We start from the raw sequence: 8,022 nt of genomic DNA, 5'->3' as shown, positions 1-8,022 counted from the left end.
TTGTGCCTCTGAGTCAGTGACGTCAAAGTGTGTGTGTGTGTGTGTGGGGGGGGGGGGGGGGGGGGGGGGGGGGGGGGTGAAGAGAGGGACACCTTCTCTCTCGCTCTCTCTCGCTCTCTCTCTCTCTCATAGGCTCCTTTCTCATCCTTCCAGTTTTTTACATCTTTTCACCATTTCAGTTCCAACTTTCCCTGTTTTCTGTCATTGTTGTTTAAGGTCGAAGTCGCCAAAAACACGTCAACTTGTTTTATTTCCTCTACCAAAGCTTAACCAGGTGCTGACGTGGCGCCTCCACTCGGCGAGTTATGTTAAACCGGTTAAACCCTTCCCATCGCACCTTGGTCGTTCTTCATCACCCCTCCACGAGGCGCAGCCCTGCTCCGTAGCTGCACCGTCGCCACGGCAGCGGTGACCAATGTGGACGGCTCAGATTTACACGCGCAATAAATGTCAGCGTGCGCCAGACCTGAAATCATCTCCTCCCGCGGCCGCACGTTTATTGACAAATGATGAGATAACGGCTGAAAGCGCCGGGCGAAAATAACGATAGTGCGATGATCGGACAGTAGCCAAGCAGCGGTAAATTACCCTGAAACATTCGGCCGCTTTTGGTGGATGGAAGAACCTTTTGCTTTATTGATTTAATAACACAACATTGCATCTCTCGCTTTGTTTGATTATTGACGTGTTCGTTCCTGAATGCGTCTTCATTTCAGCCGATACTCACATGAGACCATCAGGGTCTTGAAGGAAAGGAGGGAGGATTAGCATAACAACCGTCGGGGCTCGATGTGGAACAGCTCAACGCCCCCCACATCTTCTCTCAGGGTGTTTTTGGGAGCTGCTTCTGAAGCCCAACTTTACAGGATGGTTTGGGATACAATGCGACAAAGGAGAAACACACTGACTCATTTCTTCCGATCTGGAGATGCTTTTCATGTGTCTGTTGCTGTGTTCTCACCTTCTAAAACTGACACAAAAATTCCACTGTTCGAATGAGAACAAAAGAGGTGTGAAGTGTTTGTGATGGCTGCTGGAAAAACCTTACAAACACACCAACAAAGACAACTTGAGTTATCCTCCAATCCTGAAGGTGCTCCCACGATGTGTTTATAACTAGTGTATCAATAACAGGCCTGCATGAGTGAGCTGCATGTGTGAGCTGCATGAGTGAGCTGCATGTGTGAGCTGCATGTGTGAGCTGCATGAGTGAGCTGCATGTGTGAGCTGATGGATGGATGGATGATGGATGGATGATGGATGGATGATGGATGGATGGATGGATGGATGGATGGATGATGGATGGATGATGGATGGATGGATGATGGATGGATGGATGGATGGATGGATGGATGGATGATGGATGGATGATGATGGATGGATGGATGGATGATGGATGGATGATGGATGGATGATGGATGGATGATGGATGGATGGATGGATGGATGGATGGATGATGGATGGATGATGGATGGATGGATGATGGATGATGGATGGATGGATGGATGGATGGATGGATGGTGGATGGATGGATGGATGATGGATGGATGGATGATGGATGGATGGATGCATGGATGGATGGATGGATGGATGATAGATGGATGGATGGATGGATGGTTGATGGATGGATGATGGATGGATGGATGGATGAATGATGGATGGATGGATGATGGATGGATGGATAGATGGATGATGGATGGATGGATGGATGGATGGTTGATGGATGGATGATGGATGGATGATGGATGGATGATGGATGGATGGATGGATGATGGATGGATGAATGATGGATGGATGATGGATGATGGATGGATGGTTGATGGATGGATGATGGATGAATGATGGATGGATGGATGGATGGATGGATGATGGATGGATGAATGGATGATGGATGGATGGATGGATGGATGATGGATGGATGGATGGATGGATGGATGGATGGATGATGGATGGATGATGGATGGATGAATGATGGATGAATGATAGATGATGGATGGATGGATGGATGGATGGATGGATGGATGGATGGGTGGATGGATGGATGGATGGATGGATGGATGGATGGATGGATGGATGGATGGATGGATGGATGGATGCTTCTGCTGACTTCACAGAGGGAGGGAAAGAATTCCAACTACTTGATTAAAACTGGCCAAACATTCCCAAAATGGTGCCTTAAGGCTGCTGGTGAGGACGGAGCTGCACATCTCACGTAGGGAGACGGCGGTTCTTGCTGCCAGCACCGGGCTGGACTGGACTCACTGAAACATAAAGGTACAGAAAAAGACGAGGTAAAACAGACGTGTGGGGTGAATAATGTCCTCCCTGGGATAATAGGCAGACTAGCGCCACACCTGTGCCGGATTAATAACGATGAATAATGATTATTAATGATTATTAATGATGAATAATGATGAATAATGATGAATAATGATGAATAATGATGAATAATGATGAATAATGATGAATAATGCAGACGTTAGCAGATAACAACCCTCTGTCTACAACAACGGCTGCCATCTGACGATAAGTGGCGGCTTCATCACTGAGCTGAGAACAGTGGGGTGACATCAGAGGGCAGAGACGACCACGTGGAATCTGCTCCAGATGTGGTGGGAATATCAAACAGCCGTTTCTGCTGCGAGATGAAGCCGAGGTTCTGGAGGGCCGAGCCCAGGGCGGCCGGGTGGACTTCCTCCCGCCGGGCGTTTTCATAAAGAGCCTCTCTGCTCGCCGCGCGTTCACACAGGACGCTGAGATGGACAAAGATCTGAGCTCCAAATGCTGCCCCCCCCCCTCTCTGCTGCTCCATATTTATCCCTAGTTCCTCCAAAACTATGAGGAAAACAATCCCAGCTTCACTCTATAGGATCTTACAGGTGTCCTGGAGGCACTTATTCATATATTTAGCACAGATTGATGCTATTGCATTAAGGAAAAAGACAAATCTAATCTTTTTGTCCGCTCCGGGCTACTGTAGAAACATGGTGGAGCCACATTCACATTCCCTGGTGGGGGCTGCACGTCCATATTAGCGCAGATATCACACACAAACTATGTTATATGTGTTATTGAATCCACGCAGGACCTTCAGGGTGATCAGATGTGATCAGGTAAATAGACGGAGGACCTATATTCCAGGCTGAACTCTGCCTTTCGCACCTTTCAACAGCTGCGATCAATTCCTGCCCCCCCCCCCCCCCCCATTTACGCAGCAGGCACAAGTGTTATGAAAATACATCAATCACAAGTTTTTCTTCCTTTTCTTCGCAGCTCCTTTTCTTCGCAGCTATTTCGCAATCGTTCATTGGCCGAGTAGAAATGTTCTTTTGTACCAAGTTAAACACATATTGAATTTTGAGGCTTTTGTTCTGCAGTCAACGGCCACTAATGCTAGTCAGAGCGAAGCAGTGGGGAGGGACAACCTTGTGTATCTGCGGTTTTCTAACCCCCCCCCCCGAGGATGCAAACAAGCCGCTCTGTGTGAATCATTAAGCAGATCCCCAAAAGACAAAAGAGGGTCACCTCAGGAGCTGTCATCCTAGAGCGCCACGCTGACGCAAAGCTAATCCAACCATAGGAGTGAGGTTTACACACACACACACACACACACACACACAGACACACATACACACACAACCTCACTTTACTATCTCCCATAGACCCGGGTCCTGACTCTAACCTCGGCAAAATTGCCCAACTTTTTTGTAGAATGAAGCATGAGGACGCCCCCTCACCCACACACACACACACACACCCCACACACACCCACACACACACGCACACACACACACACACGGTCCATTCTATTTGTGTGTGCAGCCTATTTAGCCTGGACAAATATACAATGATGGTCTTCGTAACTTTGTAACCACAGAAGCTCTTCGATTAGAATATTTAGAAGATGGAGATGATTGACAGCCCCAGAAAGGCCTGTGAGCTCTGCTGCTGGTGGGCGCTCGCTCCCGAGGGAAGCGTCTTTGCTACATGACTCTTAATGAAGCTTAGCACGAAATGAAGACGGCATCTTCGGGGCGTCTGCCACTTTCTCTTATTTTCCCTCTGCTTCTATAATCAGCTGCAGCTTTTCCGCCCTTTCAATGAAACCAAGCAGATGTTGTCATTAGCAGAGCGATGTATCCTCGTGCTCCTCCTGAAACGTTAGCGTTTGTGGGCGGGACAGTTAAAAAAGGCCTGAACTCGTGCACAAGCGCTCCGAATTTACAGCCCTCCGAGGGGACGGAGGTCCCTCTTGTGCCATTTTTGTGCGCAGAGCGAGAAAACGATGATGACTTGAATGAACCCACTCAAAAGAATGGGTCCTTCGCCCTGAAGCAGGAGCACACGTGCACGCGTGCGCCCACTCCGACGCACGCTCACTCCGCTCAGTCCTCAACTCATCGCAATGGTGCTCAGAACACACTCGCAGAAGATAGCCCTGCAAATGACTTTGGATTGATTCTTCTTTTATTCCCCCGACTGGATTCATTCATTCATTCATTCATTCATTCATTCATTCATTCATCCGTGTGTTTAATTGGGATTTTCGAGGTTCTGAGAAGCAGGAGAACCCCCCCCCCCCCTTCAGCAGTTGTCCATCTGACTGTGTCCTGATCATCCCGTCACTTCCGGGCGTTAGCGAGGAGCTTCCTGTCACTCTCAGCCAGTTTAAACGCTGCCCACTTGTGATTTAATCCGCTTTCATCCCCAGCGAAGATCAATTAAGCTGTCTGACAGATGCCGATGTTGTGCTCACTAATCACTTCCTGTCTCCCTCCCTGAGGTGGCCGCGCTGCCTCAGTGATCCACTTCCCCCACCAGCATCTGCCATTTCCACTATTCTCCCTGCTCATTAAAACGCGATGGTCCTGCCTCTCATTTAACCGTAAATCTTCACTCCTTTCTTCACAATCGTCTTTTATGCTGTTTTGTTGGGGGGGGGGGGGGGTGATTTTAGACATAAACCTCTTACTTTTGCACTTTCGATGGGGGTTTCTTCAGTGTGGTTTTTGCAGCAGCTGTATAAGGAAGCAAAATATTCTCCATAAACTATTGTGTTCAGAAAAGTGAGGGAGAACCCCGCTGAGCCCCCAGGCAGCGGCGGTTGCCATGGGATAAATGATATGTTGCTGCCCTAAGAAACGCTAATGCCATTGTGACGTGCTGTTTCTTGTAATTAGCTATAAATTGCCTCTTTTTCTCCGAGGATGTGAAAGAATTCGAGTGGTTTTGCCTCTGATGGGTGACGTTGTTGTCGGCGACCTTTGAGATTTGAAGTCAAGACTCAACTTTAAACAGATTCATCCTAAACTACTGAAATATTGCGCTTTAGGAGCCGTTTCCGGCAACAAAAACGGACGCATCTTTTAGCGATTAGCATGCTCTTCTGTCGCTTGGATATTTTTAACAGTGCGAAATATTACTAACACCTCAACAGTACGTTGCACATGCAGGGTGTGGATGTGGATCAGCCGAAACCAGAACATCTCTGAAATGATCCTGGTTGTCAGACAGGGCTGCTCCCCCCCCCCCCCCCCCCCCCCCCCCATCCTGCCTCGCTCATGGTAATTTACATACATAATTGTTGTCTAAAAGCAGAGATGACAACCAGCATGGTGCCTGTTCCTCACTGCTTCCTGTTCCAGCACATCTGCACGTGTGACGTTGTGATGTTTTACTGTGAACTGATTAAATGATTGCGGAAGGTTTTTTCTAAACAGTGTAAAAAAAAGCTGCGTTATTCCAGTGTTCAAGCGTGTTGTTGTTTTATTTCCAGTGTTTCTCGCAGGTTTATTCCATCCGTCTGCTTTGATGTGAAGGAGTCATCCGCCTGAAAGGTGCATTTCTACCCGGCTCACGTGTAGAGGGGCCCGTATCCCGCGGTTTCATCATAAAAGACAGCGGCGCACACATCCAAGCCGGTAATTAGCCTTCGCGGGGAATCATTTTCAGCTATTCATCAAATACCTGTTTATGTTTGTGGTGTGTTTGCCGACTCCGTCTGGCCTGAGGCGGCAGCAGGCAGAGATGATGGAGTCCTTCCTTCAGTTTGCCGGCGTTTTACTGAAACTATGCACAAAACGGCTCCGCTCATTAATCACTGAGCTGAACGCCATCCACAGAAAGTTGAGACACCTTCAGCATCCTGCTGAGAGTCAGACGCTTCCGCCCAATCTGGCACAGCTGAGAATGGCTCAAAGCACATGGAAACATCCAGTTACAACAGCCCGATACCAGCGCGACTGCTGCTTCCCACCCGTTGATGAGAGCGGACCCACTTCCTGTCTGAATAATCCCTCCTCATCTGACTGCTCACATCCAGGCTGACCTGCTCTCTGCCCTTCCACCTCAACATAAATGAGCCCCACCTCCTCATTCGCCGCCTGTTAAGAACAAGCCAGGCGTTCACGGGTAACCTCGCAGCGCTGCTGACTGGATCTGTGAATCCGACTCCGAGGTCGGATCACTTCGCCGAACGCTCTGTAAACGCTGCTGCTGGATCGACTCCCCTCGCTTTAATGCCACCAGTGCCCGCCGGCTCCGCAGCCTTTGCGGTTGACAGCGTTCTCTTGGCGACCTGCCATGAAACTGCTCTAAATTCCGACCGCTTGTCGTTTCCTTTCATATTTACACGGCCACGTTGAGCACGTCTGCCTTCGCACACGCTGATAAAACGGCGATGACACACCCGTGAAAGGCTCGACTTTGAGCCTCTAATTGCGTCTCTGAGGAATCCTCAGGGGCTTCGGTTTCCATTTATCTCCCAGTACTTCCAGTCCAGCTTCTGTCTGTTGGGGAATGCACCTCGCAACCCACAAACTTAATATTCACGCGGACATCTTGCACTTGCTGCATGGAAATAATTGAAACCAGCCTTGGGTTGATGTTTAATTCTGGATCTCGGTGTGCAATTAACACCAGGGGCAGTGGTGCCGTTTCTTCCTGATTGAATAGCTGATACAGTGACTGGATACAGTATTCTGCATATGGGCGCTATATTTATAACACGAGTCTGTAATTGGGACTGCGGCGAGAGGGGAGCAGATAGGAATATTTTCCCATTCCAATCTGTGGAGGAGGATTCATCTTCCTGCCTGAAGGGTCAGGCGGTCGCACCTGAAGTGGAAATTATTGCCAAATTATCAGGAAACATTACTGCACCCTGATTTAATCCTGCAGCAACGCTGAGGAATGGTGATGAGAAGCATTATTGATTATATAAGCAGACAATTCCATTTTACAGCAACCTTTAAATGAAGGTAAACAGTTTGACTGCATTCATTTACTTTAGGGGGGGTGGCAACCAGTCGGTGGGGGTGTGACCTCATTTAGAAATCCCAACTTTTCCTGGTTAAGACCCAACTAATCAATCAATCAAGATTAGAGTGGATTCACAACATTCCTGAGATTCTTCAGCAAATAATTAGTGTTAATATTTACGTTACATGGTCTGAAATCACACACCCAAGTTTGAACTTCTATCTTTGTAAGGACGTCCACAGAAATAACACATTTACCCTCATCTCAACCCAGTTCTGACCTCGACTTCACCCTCAAACAGCCGTGCGAAGTTCTCAAGGGTGGCGGGAGACAGCAAACAGGCTAAAGTGACTCACGTGAGTGACATTAAGGTGCAGGATGGAGAGGCTACATGCTAGCAGAGCGATTACACACAGGAGTCGTACAACAGTATAAAAGTACACCAATGCTAGCAGCAACCATCACAAACTGGAAGAAACTGCAGGAGAGAAAGAAAAGTGCACAAAGTGAGATGTAACCTTTGCAAATGGTCAGTATCAAACTGTTCTACCTGGAAGGGGGTCAGAAACCTGCTCAAATCCAAGCACTTCTGCTGGGAGGGAAATAGTTCGCTCACAAAAGGAAGCCTTCACCTTTTGTGCAGCGGAACTAGACTGAAAAATCTCTCAGTAGCGTCTGAAGGCTGCCGACATGATGGTGGTGGACCACAGGTCATTTTGTAGAATAAGAATGAGCTTCAAATTCAGAAGGGGACAAATGAAG

The sequence above is a fragment of the Takifugu rubripes genome, chromosome 21 (genome assembly GCF_901000725.2).
Source record: "Takifugu rubripes chromosome 21, fTakRub1.2, whole genome shotgun sequence".
NCBI lineage: Eukaryota > Metazoa > Chordata > Actinopteri > Tetraodontiformes > Tetraodontidae > Takifugu > Takifugu rubripes.
Note: the sequence above shows the minus strand (reverse complement) of the source record.